We start from the raw sequence: 16,580 nt of genomic DNA on the forward strand, positions 1-16,580 counted from the left end.
CCGACTTCAGCCAGGCCACGATCTCGCGGTCCGTGAGTTCGAGCCCCGCGTCAGGCTCTGGGCTGATGGCTCAGAGCCTGGAGCCTGTTTCCGATTCTGTGTCTCCCTCTCTCTCTGCCCCTCCCCCATTCATGCTCTGTCTCTCTCTGTCCCAAAAATAAAATAAACGTTGAAAAAAAAAAAAGTTAAAAAAAAAAATAAATTAACGTTAAAAAAATTTTTTTTAAAAAAAGGACACTACCAACAGAATGAAAAGGCATCTTATGGAATGGCAGAAAATATTTGCAAATCATATATCTGATAATTAATATCCAGAATATATAAAGAACTCCTACAAATTCAACAACAAAAACCCAAACAACGTAATTAAAAAATGAGCAAAGGACTTGAATAGATATATCTCCAGAAAAAATATACAAATGGCTAAGAAATGCATGAAAAGATGCTCACCATCACTAATCATTAAGGAAATGCAAATAAAAAGCACTATGAGATTGGGCTATAACTTCATACCTATTAAGATAGCTAGTATAGAAGAAGAAAAAAACACAAAAAATTCTCCAGAAAATAACTAGTAGTTAGTGAGGATGTGGAGAAATTGGAAACATTGTGCATTGTTGATGGGGATTTATGTCAGATGGTGCAGCTGCTGTGGAAAACAGTATGGCAGTTCCTAAAAATATTAAACATTGAATTACTATATGATTCAGTAATTTCATTTCTGGGTTTATATCCAAAAGAATTGAAAGCAAGGCCATGAACAGATACAAGTACACACATTTTCAAAGAAATCTATTCATAATACCCCAAAGGTAGAAGCAATCTGAATGCTCATTGATGGATTAATGGATAAACAAAATGTGGTATACACATACAATGGAGTATTATGCAACCTTGTAAAGAAAGAAGATTCTGACACAGGCTATAAACATGGATGAACCTTGAAGACATTCTGCTAAACAAGCCAGTCACAAAAGGGTAAATATTGTATGATTCCACTTATTTTAAAATTTTTTTTTAATGTTTATTTATTTTTGAGAGAGACAGAGACAGAATGTGAGTGGGTTGGGGCAGAGAGAGAGGGAGGCACAGAATCCGAAGCAGGCTCCAGGCTCCGAGCTGTCAGCACAGAGCCTGACGTGGGGCTCAAGCTCACGAGCTGTGAGATGATGACCTGAGCTGAAGTCGGACTCTCAACCGACTGAGCCACCCAGGCGCCCCTGATTCCACTTATTTTTGAAAATGTTTATTTTATTCACTTAGAAAAAAAGAGGGAGAGAGAGACAGAGAATAAGTGGGGCAGGCGCAAAGAGAGAGAAAGAGAATCCCAAGCAGGCTCTGCACTGTCAGGCTCCATGCTGTCAGTGGAGGGATTTAGCAGCAGATGCTAGATAGCAGAAGAAAGAACCCATGAGCTTGAAAAGAATAGAAATTACCCAATCTGAAGATTGAAGAAAAACTGAAGAAGAATAAACAGTGCTCAGAGACCTGTGGGGCAACATCAAGAATGCCAATGTATGTCTAATGGTTGTATCCAAAGAAGAAATGGAGAGGAGAGAAAAGGGAAGACTTTTTAAATGAAATAATGGTCAAAAGCTTTACATATGTGGTGAAAACATGAATCTATACATGCAAGAATGTAGCGAACCTCAAGTCAGATTAACACAAAGAGATTCATACTTAGACACATCAGAGTCTAACTGCTGAAAGACAAAGAGAAAAATCTGAAAGCAGCAAGAGAAAAATGACTCATCACATACAGGGAGCATAAATACTGTTGGCTGACTTCTCATCTGAAATGATGGGGGCCAAAAGACTGTGGAATGACATATTCAGTGGGCTGAATGAAAATTTCTCTATCTAGCAAAACTACCCTTTCAAAAGGAAAGTAACATAAAGACATTCCTAGATAAAGACAGAAAATTGGTTACTGGCAGAGCTGCCTTTAAGATATACTAAAGGAATTCATTTAGACTGAAAGGAAATGACACCAAAAAATGACTCAAATCCACAGGAAGAAATTAGGAGCATCACAAATGGTAAATACGTGGATTGATATGAAAGACTTTAGAAATATAATTTTCCTCATTTCTTAGTTTTCCTCATTTCTTTTCTTTTTTAATCTTTATTTTTTTTAGAAGTTTTACTTATTTACTTTTGAGAGAGAGAGAACACAAGTGAGGGAGGGGCAGAGAGAGAGGAAGTGAGAGAGAACCCCAAGCAGGCTCCACACCACCAATGCAGAGCCCATTGTGGGGCTTGAACTCATGAAATGCAAGATCCTGACCTGAGAGCCGAAGTCAGACACTTAACCAACTGAGCCACCCAGGCACCACCCCTCTTTTTTTTTTTTAAATATTTATTTATTTTGAGAGAGAGAGAATCCCAAGCAGGCTCTGAGCTGTCAGGACAGAGCCTGATGCAGGGCTCAATCCCACAAACCATGAGATCATGACATTGAGAGTCAGATGCTTAACTGACTGAGTCACCCAGGCACCTCTCCTCATTTTTTTCCCTTAACTATCTTAAAAAACAGATTATAAAAAACAATTATTATAGCACTGTATTACTGCGACAGGTGTGTGTGTGTGTGTGTGTGTGTGTGTGTGTGTATGATAAAAACTTTGCAAAAAAATGATATAAAAAACAAGAACCATTATTTCTAGGAAGGCACAGAAAGCCATTCAACATCATGTTCAACAAACCAGATTCTTGGAAAAATATAATTCTTGAGCTACTGCTGCTATAATCCATTGTAAGGATTAAAAGTCAGTAAAGGTGATAAAACTAGATAAAGTATAAAATTTGCCTTGTTTTATAGCTTACACATGTCTTTTGAATGTCGTTTGACTTAACAATTTCTTCCTAGGTTCATGGAAAACAATTTGCTTAAAAATCATACAAAAATTGAGTTTCAAAAATGTCACTTGGAGCCTTAAAATAAATAACAGTAATGTATAATAAGTGAATGCTATTATAACCGAATACATTCATACATGCATATGTACATACATACATATATTACAGAGAAGGAAAACCTCTTACAATAGAATGCCAGCCATTAAAGTCAGAAGGATGACATAGTTAGAAAGTCACCATTTGTAGATCTCACAGTAAAAATTGATTAGCCAAGAGTCATCATCAGATGCTAAAAACTAGTTAGTAAAATTTTGAGGAGGAATAGAGCACCTCCAAATACTTGTTAATTGCAAAGGGAAAAATAGTAACTTTACTGTGGAGAAACTTGACAGACACCCCCTTAAACAGGTGATAAAAGTTACCATCGCTAGTAATGGTACAAACTGACATCACGTCACCCCCCAATAAGAGGAGCACAGTATCATTTTTTTTCCCATTACTTCAGCTTTCTTTTTCTTTTTCTTAAATTAATTATTTTTTAATTTATATCCAAGTTAGTATATAGTGCAATAATGATTTCAGGAATAGAATCCAGTGATTTATCCCCTACATGTAACACCCAGTGCTCATGCCAACAAGTGTCCTCCTTAATGCCCCTTGCCCACGTAGCCCATCCCTCCACCCACAACCTCTCCAGCAACCCTCAGTTTGTTCTCTACATTTGAGTCTCTTATGTTTTGCCCCACTCCCTGTTTTTATGTTATTTTTGCTTCCCTTCCCTTATGTTCATCTCTTTTGTATCTTAAATTCCACATGAGTGAAGTCATATGATACTCGTCTTTCTCTGACTAATTTTGCTTAGCATAATACACTCTAGTTCCATCCATGTTGTTGCAAATGGCAAGATTTCATTCTTTTTGATTGCCTAGTAATACTACATTGTGTGTATGTGTATATATATATCTCACATCTTTTTTTTCATTTTTATTTATTTTATTTTATTTATTTATTTTTTTAATATGAAATTTATTGTCAAGTTGGTTTCCATACAACACCCAGTGCTCATCCCAACAGGTGTCCCCCTCAATACCCATCACCCACCCTCCACTCCCTCCCACCCCCCATCAACCCTCAGTTTGTTCTCAGTTTTTAAGAGTCTCTTATGTTTTGGCTCCCTCCCTCTCTAACCTTTTTTTTTTTCCCTTCCCCTCCCCCATGGTCTTCTGTTAAGTTTCTCAGGAAACTTAACACATAAGAGTGAAAACATACGGTATCTGTCTTTCTCGGTATGACTTATTTCACTTAGCATAACACTCTCCAGTTCCATCCACGTTGCTACAAAAGGCCATATTTCATTCTTTCTCCTTGCCACGTGGTATTCCATTGTGTATATAAACCACAATTTCTTTATCCATTCATCGGTTGATGGACATTTAGGCTCTTTCCATAATTTGGCTATTGTTGAAAGTGCTGCTATAAACGTTGGGGTACAAGTGCCCCTATGCATCAGCACTCCTGTATCCCTTGGATAAATTCCTAGCAGTGCTATTGCTGGGTCATAGGGTAGATCTATTTTTAATTTTTGGAGGAACCTCCACACTGTTTTCCAGAGCAGCTGCACCAGTTTGCATTTCCACCAACAGTGCTAGAGGGTTCCCGTTTCTCCACATCCTCGCCAGCATCTATAGTCTCCTGATTTGTTCATTTTAGCCACTCTGACTGGCGTGAGGCTACCACATCTTCTTTCTCTATTCGTCTGTCAATGGACATTTAGGCTTTTTCTATACTTTAGCTATTGTCGATAGTGCTGCTGTAAGTAAACATCGGGGTACATGTGCCCCTTCGAAACAGCACACCTATATCCTTTGAATAATTACCTAATAGTGCAATTTCTGGGTCATAGGGTAGTTCTATTTTTAATTTTTTGAGGAACCTCAAAACTGTTTTCCAGAGTGTCTGCACCACTTTGCATTCCCACCAGCAATGCAAAAGGGTTCCTCTTTCTCCACCAACATCTGTTGTTAACATTTTAGCCATTTTAGCACATTTAGCCAGTGTGAGGTGGTACCTCATTGTGGTTTTGATTTGTATTTCCCTAATGATGAGTGATGTTGAGCATTTTTTCTTATGTCTGTTAGCCACCTGGATGTGTTCTTTGGAAAAGTGTCTGTTCATGTCTTTTGCCCATTCACTAGATTATTTGGGTTTTTTTGGGGGGTGGTGGTGTTAGCACAGTATCATTTCTATGGTATCCTTTTCAAAAGTACATAATCCCAGGGGCGCCTGGGTGGCTCAGTTGGTTGGGCAACTGACTTCAGCTCAGGTCATGATCTTGCAGTTTGTGTGTTCGAGCCCCACATTGGACTCTGTGCTGACAGCTCAGAGCCTAGAGCCTGCTTCAGATTCTGTGTCTCCCTCTCTCTGCCCCTCTCCCACTCACACTCTGTCTCTCTCTCAAAAATAAATAAACATTAAAAACAATTAAAATGAAAAAAGTACATAACCCCAATTCAATCATGAAACAGACAAATTCCAATTGAGGAGCATTCCACAAAACGCCTTTTTAAAAATGTCAAGGTTATCAGTTGGGAATGTTACATTTTTGTAAACCCACCCAATGAATGTGAAGTTGTACATTGTGTATCGTTGTTCATTAGAAAGGACAGTTTTACATAAATATTCATACGTTTATTTTGTCTTAATTTGAATTGCCTGTGCAGGGTTCCCTACGCAGAGAAAAATAAAGCTGATTCAGGACCCAGAAAAAAAAGAAACCTCAAGGCTATGAATGACAAAGACTTAGGAACTGTTCCAGATTAAAGAGGACTAAAGTGACATTACATAATTTGACAAATGATCCTGGATTGGACCAGAAATTTTTTTCCCAGCTTTATTGAGGTATAATTAACAAATAACATTATAAGATATTTAAGTGTACAATGTGATGATTTGAAATATGTGTACATTGTGAATGGATTCCCCCATCAAGTTAATTATCACATCCATCACCTCATTTATTTACCTTTTATTTTGTGAGAACATTTAAGCTCTACTCTTTTAGCAAATTGTAATTACGCAATACAGTATTAGCCAGTATAGTCGCCATGTTATACATTAGATCATCAGATTTTATTCATCTTATAACTGACAGTTTCTACCCTTTTACCATGTCTCCCTAGCTCCCGTATCTCCCTGCCCTTGGCAATCACTTTTCTACTTTCTGGTTTTATTAGCTTTTTTTTTTTTTTCCAGATTCCACATATAAGTGATAACCATGCAGTATTTGCCTTTCTCTGCCTTGCTTATTTAATTTAGCATAATGCCCTCCAGGTTCATCCATGTCATTCCAAATGGCAGGATTTCCTTATTCCTGTGTGTGTGTGTGTATGTGTGTGTGTGAGACTAGCACATTTAAAAAATTCTATTCATCAAAAAAATTATTATTTACTATAAAGGGTATTGTGGGACAGTTGGTAAAATATAAATAAGGTCTGTAGATTACAGTAGCATATCAATGTTAACTTCCTGATTTTGATCCTTATACTATGGCTAAGTAAAGGAATATCCTTGTTCTTGTGAAACAAATACATTAGTATTTAGGAATAAAGAGTTATCATGTCTGCAATTTACTTTCAAATGGTTCATGAAAACAATACATATTTACATAGAGATGAATGTGTTATGTTTGTATGAAATGATAAAATAGAAAATTATATTTATATATATTCTATATATGTGTGTGTATATATGTATATATATATATATATATATATAGAGAGAGAGAGAGAGAGAGAGAGAGAGAGAGAGAGGTATAGGTATATATATATATATATAGAGAGAGAAAATGATAAAGTAAATGTGGTAAAATGTTAACAATTGGGGAACATAGTCCAGGGTATATGGGAATTCTTTGTATTATTCTTGAAATTTTCTATAAGTTTTAAATTATTTCAAAATAAAAAAACTAAATTGGATCAAATGTTTTATTTTAGCTTTATTTTGTATATTTTTTTACAAACCCAATTTAAAATGAAATGTCAAAGAAAAGGACAGATGATGAAGACCATGTATTATATTATTTTATGTGCATCATTGAATGTGATGGAACACAAAGGCCAGAGTGGGATGTGTATATGTATAAAAATTAATGTGAATGGAAGTATAATGTCAGCAAAATTGAAAGAGCCTCTCACATCTGTCCAGCCTGAAAGGCATCTAAATAAGATACGTCTCTCCACAGATATCTCTCAATGTAGCCAGCTTCCTTTTTGTGTTTCCTGTACACATGTTGGTGCCATCAAGGAAGAATTCTTATTTTGTGAACGCTTTGGGAAATTAAAAAGACTATGGATATTTTGAGAATAGTAAAAATATTTTTTGCCAAATAAAACTTTGGAAAGAAAACCTTCAGATTCTGCATAGGCCCTGAGATGCTTGGTAATGCACCTAGTTTCGCTACTCTCACGAGAAAGGAAACTTTTCACATCACTCATTGTCTTTTTACCCAGACATACACTGACAACAAGATTTTTCTAACAACACTGAAAAAGAAGTTTTGTCAATAGCCAGAAATGTCATCAACTTCACCAGAGGCAGATCTTTGAGTCAAATGCATTTTAAAATTTGTTGTAAAGATATGAAAGCAAAATATGAATTCGTTCTCTACCACACAGAAATTCACTGGCCTTCGTGAAGATATGCCTTCAAGCGCTTTTTCAAACTAAGGGCAGAAGTTTTACTTTAACTGAAATTTTAAAAAGAAAGAAAGAAAGAAATCCACCCTTGGGTCATGAGAAAAAGAGTTCTATCTGTGTATTGGCTTACCTGGCACATACTTTTAACCATGTTGAATCAGTTAAACCTTTCAATTCAATGTTATGAAGTCAACATTATAGACGCTTCCTAAAAAATTTAGAACATTCCTGGTTAAGCGATCAATAAAGAAGAAACTGGAGGATATGCTTGTCTAAGATGGAGTTGTAATACAAAATTCTGTCAATTTCTTTGAAAGGAGACATCTGCAAAGTTCTGGAACACTTCAGAAGTCCTTCAAAAGTTATTTCTATCTTGATGGCTCCTAAATTGAACTATAGATATGTAATCCATTTCTTTCTTATATAAACTGAATCAAAGATGTTAAGATGTTGACCTAACTGAAGATTAATCCATTGATTTTTAGAACAAAAAATTACAATTGAAGTTTAACTCAAACATACTTGAAAAATTCTGGTATTCTTTGAGATAGGATTATCCTTGCCTTGATTTTAAAAAACACTCTAGAAACTTTAATTCCATTTGTAACAATAGATCTTTATGAATCTATAAGTGGGGATTTTCAACACTTCTGACCATCAAAACAAAAATTAAAAATTGATTGAATGTTCAACAAAACATGAGTGTAAAGACCATCTCACAATTCAGGTTTCTTATTTAAGCTAAATAACAGCTTTTTCACTGATATACATATATATGATACACATCATATATATGATAAATTTTTTATTGAGGTAAATTTTACATCTAGTTAAATCACAGATGTTAAATGTGAACAGTTCTATGAATTTTGACAGTGTATGTACCTGTGTAACCACCACATTTCCAGGACCTCAGAAAGTCCCTTCACACCCCTTTTTAGTCAGTTCTTCTTTTCTTCAGTTCTGTTCCAGAGCCAACCATTGTTCTGATATTACCATAGATTAGTTTTGACTGCTCTTGAACTTCATACAAATGTAATAATAGAGTAAATACTCTTCTGTGCCTGGCTCCTTTTGCACAATATTTTATGTTTCAGGTGATTATCAATAAAGATTCTATGAACATTCATGTTTTCATTTCTCTTGTAAATACCTAGAGGTGAAATTGCTGGGTCATAGAATAGGTTACATTTAACTTCGTGAGAAATTTGCTACAGTGATTTCCACGCAATGTATGAGAGTCCTAGCTGCTCCATACCCTTGTCAACATTTGGTTTTGTCTGTACAGTATATTTAATTTTAGCCATTCTTGTGGGTGTAAGGTGGTATTTCATAATGGTTTTAATTTGTATGTTCTTGATAACTAACATATAGTCAAGTTGGCTTTTTGGTGTGCAGTTCTATAAGTTTTAACATGTGTAGACTTGTGTAGTCACCACCACAATCAGGATATAAAATAGTGCCATCACCCTAAATTGTGCCTCATGGATCCCATTTTATTTTATGGTAAACCCTGCACCCGCATTCCTAACTCCTAACAATCACTAATCCATTCTTTGTCTCTATAGTTTTGTCTTTTCCAGAAGGTCATGTAGATGGAATCATACAGTATGTAACCGTTGGAACCTGGCTTCTTTTACTCAGCATTTGAAATTTTTTCATGTTGTTGCCTATGTCAATAGTTCTTGCTTGTATGGTATTCCATTATATAGGTGTACTACAGTTTGTTTATCCATTCTCCTATTGAAGAACATTTTAGTTCTTTCTAGATTTTGGCAATTATGAATAGAGCTACTTGATATACAAACATTTGTATTTTTTAAAACTTTTTTCATGTTTATTTATTTCTGAGAGAGAGAGAGACAAAGTGCAAGCGGGGAAGGACAGAGAGGGAGACACAGAATCTGAAGCAGGCTCCAGGCTCTGTGCTGTCAGCACAGAGCTCGATGTGGGTCTCAGCCCACTACCCATGAAATCATGGCCTGAGCTGAAGTCAGACACTCAACTGACTGAGCCACCCAGGTGCCCCTATATTTGGTTTTTGTGGGAACATAAGATTCATTTATACAGGGGTGCCTGGCTGGCTCAGTTCGAAGAGTATGCGACTCTTGATCTTGGAGTGGTGAGTTTGAGCCCCATGTTGGGTGTAGAAATTACTTAAAAATAAAATCTTTATGGGGGTGCCTGGGTGGCTCAGTCAGACTCTTGATTTCGGCTCAGGTTATGATTTCACAGCTTGTGAGTTTGAGCGCCACCCCACTGTGGGACTCTGTGCTGACAGTGCAGAGCCTGCTTAGGATTCTCTCTCTCCCCTCTCTCTCTGCCCTTCCCCTGCTTATATGCACACACACTGTCTCTCTTGCTCTCTCTCACTCTCTTTCCCCCTCAAAATAAATAAATTTAAAAATAAGATAAAAAATAAAATCATAAAAAAGGATTCATTTATATAGGGTAAATAGATAAGTGTGGCCGCTGGGTAATAGGTGTGTGTATACATATTAAGTTTCTAAGACGCTGCCAAACTGCCAAATAAAGTTCTTCTAGAGTGTTTGTACCATTTTGTATACCCACCAGCAACATAGAAGAGTTTCAATTGCTTTGCATCTTCACAAGCACTTAGTAGTATCAGATTTTTTAAAAATTGTAGGTGTATATCTCACTGTGGTTTCAAACTGCATTTCATTAATGGTCAATGATGTTGAATATCTTTTCAGATGTTTATTCGTCATCCATATATTTTTTTTGGTAAGTTATCTGCTTAAATCTTTTGTCCATTTAAAAAAGTGGGTTGTTTTCTTACTGTTTAATACTGAGAGGTTTTTTTTTTTTTTTTTTTTAAGTAGGCGCCACACCCACCATGGAGCCCAAACCAGGGCTCAAACTCACCACTCTGAGATCAAGGGTCTGTGGCTTAACAACTGAGCCAGCCAGGTACCCCAAGAGTTGTCTGTATATTCTAGATACAAGTCCATAGAGGGATATATGATTAGCAAATCTTTTCCCCAAAAATATAGCTTCTCTTTTCATTTTCTCAACAATGTCTTCTACAGAGCAATAATTTTCAGTTTTGATGTGGTTCAATTTGTCAGTATTTTTTTATGGATCATGATTTGGTGTCTTATCTATGAACCCTTTGCCTAAACCAACGTTATGAAGATTTTTTCCTATGTTTTTTTCTAAAAGTTTTATAGCTTTAGAGTTTATGTTTAGATCAATGTTCCATTTGGGTTTAATTTTTGTATAATGCTGCAGTTTAGTTCAAGATGATGATGATGATGATGATGATGATGATGATGATGATTTTGCATATGGATATTTAATTGGTGTTCTAACACCATCTGTTGAAAAGACCATCTTTTCTCCAGTCAGTTGCCTTTGTACTTTTGTCAAAAAACAATTGGCCATGTTTGTATGAGTCCATTTATGACCTTTATATTCTTTTCCATTGATTCCTTGATCCCATGACTCTGGGATCATGACCTGAGCTGAAATCAAGAATCAGATGCTCAACTGACTGAGCCCTGTAAATTACAGGTGGCCTGTAAACTTTTTATAGTAAGTCTTAAAATCATGTACTATGAACTCTAACTTCTCTTTTTTTGAGATTGTTTTTGGCTATCCAAGTGTCTTTGCTTTTCCACATAAATTTAAAAACCAGTGTGTCTATATCTATAAATATTCCTGCTGGAATTTTTATCGGAATTACACTAAATCAATAGATCATTTAAGGATAATTAACCTCTTAATTATACTGAGTCATCCAGTCCCTGAATGTGGTATTTCTCTCTATATAGGTCCTCCTTGATTTATTACATCAACATTTTGTAGTGTTTTTTTTTCTTTTTAGCAGACATTCCTTGAATAAGTTTTGTTAGAATATTTCATTTTCTTGAAGCTTTTGTAAATGGTATTTTTAAAACTTTGATGTCCAATTATTAATTGCTAGTATGCAGAAATGTTAATTTATATATGTTGACTTTGAATTCAACAAACTTAAAAAACTCACTTATTAATTCTAGGAACTTTTTTGTAGATTCTTTGGGATTATCTATATAGATATCATTTTCTGTGTGAATAAGATCCTTTTCTTCCTTTCCAATAATCTGTCTTTTTTCTCCTGCCTTATTGCACTGGGTAGGACTTTCAGTATGATTTTTTTTAATGTTTTATTTATTTCTGAGAGAGAGACAGAGACAGAGTGTGAGCGGGGTAGGGGCAGAGAGGAAGGGAGACACAGAATCTGAAGCAGGCTCCATCCAGCCTCTGAGCTATCACCAACAGCAAGATGATGATCTGAATGGAAGTCAGACGCTTAACCTGCTTAACCAACTGACTGAGCCACCCAGGAGCCCTCAGTATGATTTGAATATGAGTGGTGAGAATGTTTATCCTTCCCTCATTTTTGATTTCAGATAAAAAGCATCAGACTTTTACTGTTAATTAGGATAATTAATATATGTCACATATCACTACATTATATTATGATAATATATGGTTATATATATCCTTTTTACTACTAGTTTTTAATAATGAGTGCTGAATTTTGTCATATACTTTTTTGCAAGAGTTAATATCATGAGGTTTGATTTTTTTAGTCTGTTAATATGATGGATTACATTGACCTGTTAATATTTAATTTGTGTTGCATTCCTAGGATAAACCCTACTTGGCCATGGTGTAGAATTTTTTTTATACATTGTTGGATTTGATTTGTCAGTATTTTGGTTAGGACTTTTGTTTCTAATTTTCGTAAGGGATATTGGTCTACAATTTTCTTTTCTTCTATTGTCTTTATCTCATTTTTGGTATCAGGATAATGCTGGCCTCATATTAACTGGAAAGTGTTCTTTCTTTTATTTTCTGGAAGAGATTGTGTAGAGTTGGTGTGATTTCTTCTTTATATGTTTGGAAGAATTCAACAGTGAAGCCATCTGGACCTCAATTTTATTTTGAAGGTTTTTTTTAAAATTAAAACTATGAAGTCATTTTCTTTAACAGATATAGAACTATTCAGATATCAATTTCTTCTTGGGTGAGTTTTGGTAATTTGTAGTTTTTAAGGAATTGGTCAATATCAGCTGGTCCATTTTTATATGTAGGGATGTTCTTAGTATTCCCTTATTATCTTTTTAATGTCTGCAAGGCCTGTAAAGATACTCCCTTTCTGGGGCGCCTGGGTGGCTCAGTTGGTTAGGCCACCAACTTTGGCTCAGGTCATGATCTCACAGTCCGTGAGTTCGAGCCCCGCGTCGGGCTCTGTTCTGACAGTTCAGAGCCTGGAGCCTGTTTCAGATTCTGTGTCTCCCTCTCTCTGACCCTCCCCCATTCATGCTGTCTCTGTCTCAAAAATAAATAAACGTTAAAAAAAAAAGATACTCCCTTTCTCATTCCTGATATCAGAAATTTATACCTCCTTTTTTTCTTGGTCAGTCTTACAAAAAGATTATTAATTTTACTGACCTTTTCAAAGAACAGCTTCTGGTTTCTTTCTTTTTCTTTTTTGAATTCCACTGATTTTTGCTTTTATTTTTATTATTTCCTTCTTCTGCTTACTTTGGGTTTATTTGCTTTTCCTTTTCTATTTTCTTGAAGTGAAGCTTTGATTGTTGATTGTGACTTTTCTTCTTTTCTGCATTTAATACAATAAAATTGACCTCTATGCATGATTTATCTGCATGCTGGAAGTTTTTGTATGTTTTATTTTTATTTTTATTTTGTTCAAAATACTTTCTAATTTTCCTTGAGATTTCTTTTTGACCCATAGATCATTTGAAATAATTAATATAAGTACCAAGTATTTGGAGATTTTTCAGTTATCTTTCTGTTATTGATTTCTACTTTAATGCTAAATAGTTAGAGAACTTCCTTTGTATGATTTCAGTTATTTTAAATGTATCAAGGTTTGTTTAATGATCCAGCATGTAGTCTATCTTGGTGCACATGTGTACTTGAATGTGTATTCCACTGTTGTTGGGTGAAGTGTTATGTCAGTGTCAGTTAGATCCAGTTGGTTAATGAAGTTGTTCAGATTTTCTATATCCTTGCTGACTTCTGTCTCTTGTCCCACTGATTACTGAGAGATGAGCTCACCAACCATAATTGCGCATTTTATCTTCCATTTCCATCAGTCTTCACTTTTATTTGGAAGTCCTGTTGTGATGCACATACATATTTAAGATTGTTATGTCTTCTTGATCCTTTTTATCATTATACAATATCTCTCTTTATTCTTGAGAATTTTTCTCTCTCTGAAGTCTATTTGATATTATTCTAGATCTTTCAGCTTTCTTTTGGTCAGTATTTGCTTGGTATATCATTTCTTGATTCTTTTAATTTTAACTGACTCTTGTATTAAGTGAATTTTTATAGATAGCATATAAATTGGTTCTTGATTTTTTTATCCTTTATGACAATCTTGGTCTTCAAATTGATGCGTTTAGACTATTGACACTAAATACAATTATTGATATATTTGGCTATAGGTCTGCATTCTTTATATTGTGTTTGTTTATACTCTTTGTTCTGTTTTTCGTACCTCTGTTGCCGTTCTGACTTTTTTGGATTAAGATTCCATTTTAATTGATATAGTGAGTTTTTTTTTTTTACTATATCTCTGTATATACTTTAAAAATTCATATTTATTTTTAAAGTAAGAAATAAAAATACATCTTCTCAAGTTACTTCTGACTTGGTTTTCTGATTAAGTGACAGGGATGAACATGGCAGAGAATAGAAGACAGAGAACTCTGAATGTAATTTATTTACTGTTTTTCATTTGCCTACTCTGAAAATGGATTTGAGGCAGCCTCTACTGGTGCTATATATTTCTTTGTGTGGATTCAATTTACTGTCTAGTGTCTTTTCTTTCAGCTTGAAAGATTCATTTCAGTATTTCTTGTAAGGCAGGTCTGATAATGACAAATTTTTGTTTTTAATTTGGGAATGTCTTAATTTCTTCTTTATGACCCCTACCCCCAGTTTGGTTTTGTTGCTATTTTTTTTGAAGTTTTGCTGGATATAGAATTCTTAATTTACAATTTTTTTCTTTCAACACTTTTTTTTTTTAAGTTTATTTATTCTGAGAAAGAGAGAGAGCTTGCATGTGAGAGGGGAGGGAAGGCGAGATAGGGAGAGAGAAAGAGAATTCAAAGCAGGCTTCATGTTGTCAGTGTAGAGCCCCACATGGGCTTGATCTCACAAACTGTGAGATCAGGACCTGAGCCAAAATCAAGTGTCAGACACCTGACTGAGCCACCCAGGTGCACTCTTTCAACTCTTTCATATGCATTTTGAATATGTCATCCTACTGTCTTCTGGCCTCTATGATTTCTGATGCAGTCAGCTGTTAATGTTATTGAGGATCCCTTATGACCTCATTTAACCTTACTTATCTCCTAAAAGCCCTATCTGCAGATGCAGTCACATTGGGAATTAGGGCTTCAACATATGAATTTTATGGGGGACAATTCAGTCCATTATAAGCCCTAACAGTGAAATTTTCATGTCAGTTTTTGTACTTTTCAACTCTAGAATTTCTACTTTGTTCTTTTTATTTATTTAAAAACATTTTTTTTAACATTTATTCATTTTTGAAAGGCAGACAGAGACAGAGCGCGAATGGGGGAGGGGCAGAGAGAGAGGGAGACACAGAAACAGAAGCAGGCTCCAGGCTCCGAGCTATCAGCACAGAGCCCGACACGGGGCTCGAACTCACGGACCGCGAGATCATGACCTGAGCCGAAGTCGGCCATTTAACCGACTGAGCCACCCAGGTGCCCCTACTTTGTTCTTTTTAAAAAATGATTTCTATCTTCTTATTGATGTTCTCTATTTGGTGAGACACTACCCTCACACTTTCTTTTAATTCTTTGGACATATTATAATAGATGATTAAAAGTCATTATCTACTAGGTTCAGTTTCTGGGCATTCTCCGGTATAATTTCTATTGGCTGCTTCCCCTCCCTGTATGAGTCATAATTTACCATTTCTTTCTGTCTTGAAAACGGAATGTTTAAAATAATGTTGCAGTGTCCCCTCCCTGCCCCGCCCCCCGCCCGCAACTAGTTTGGTTTCATTGCTATTAGTAATTTTCCTGAATTCTGTAAAGTTTGCATTCTTTGTCATGGATGGCCACTGAAGTCTCTGCTTGGTTAGTTTAACGGTCAGCTAATGACTGGACAGATTTCCTTAAATGCCTGGAACCAATAAATCTCCTAGCCTTTGTCAAGGTCTGTGTGTGCATGTTGGGATATGGCTTCAATGCTCTGACAGGCAGTTTGCAACTAACTCTGTCTTTGTCTTCACTTCCTGCTTGTGCAGAGCCGCACAGTAGGTGAGAGGTGAGAGATTAGGGCCCTCTCAGGTCTTTCCTAAGCATGTGCACAGCCCTGCATATTCCTGTAGCCTTCTAGATACCTAGGAATATTCTGGGGCTTTTTAGAGACCCCTTTGGGCAACTCATTCCCAGATATTTGTTTTTTGTTAGGTCCAACTGGTAACGCTGCCTCAAGTAATGCTTGCCAGTGATTATTTTTGATAATGTTTTGCAAATAGAACTGTTTGCACAGAGTAACCTCTGGGTCAGATAAAATAAAGACATGCTTTGAGAATGGAGTTTTTCAGCAAGCTGCCAGACAGTTAAAATAGAGATAATTCTCTGGAGGTGGGGCTTTGGAGGAGCTCCAAACCTGTTTTGTCCTGCTAGTTGCTGCTAGGTTGATGGTTTTCATAGCTACCATGCTTGTGATGCTGTTGATTTTCAAGTCTACTATGGAGCTGGTGATAAGGGGATAGGATTGGGGCAAGTTAAAATGCCACAAAGCTCATTGTTCTTACTGAACCCATTTTTCCTGAGGAAACCCTCCTTGTATTGTTGCAAGTCTCTGGCTAATTTCTAGAGTTCTAAAAAAATTGATTTTGACAAATTTGCCTGTGTTTTCATTGCTTCTATGGAAGACTGTGTTTTTAGAGGTTCTTACTATGCTATTCCAGAAGTTGGAATTCTTAAATCTTTTTTAAGGGGTTGC

General features: G+C 35.8%; 1 pseudogene; it reads right to left on the minus strand.

Annotated features, from left to right (window-relative positions):
- Positions 1-2,460: 2,460 nt before the first annotated feature.
- Positions 2,461-16,580, minus strand: part of LOC125165540 (cytochrome c oxidase subunit 6A1, mitochondrial-like) — a 32,484-nt pseudogene continuing 18,364 nt past the window's right edge.

This window comes from Prionailurus viverrinus, chromosome B2 (assembly GCF_022837055.1).
Source record: "Prionailurus viverrinus isolate Anna chromosome B2, UM_Priviv_1.0, whole genome shotgun sequence".
NCBI classification, from domain to species: Eukaryota; Metazoa; Chordata; class Mammalia; order Carnivora; family Felidae; genus Prionailurus; species Prionailurus viverrinus.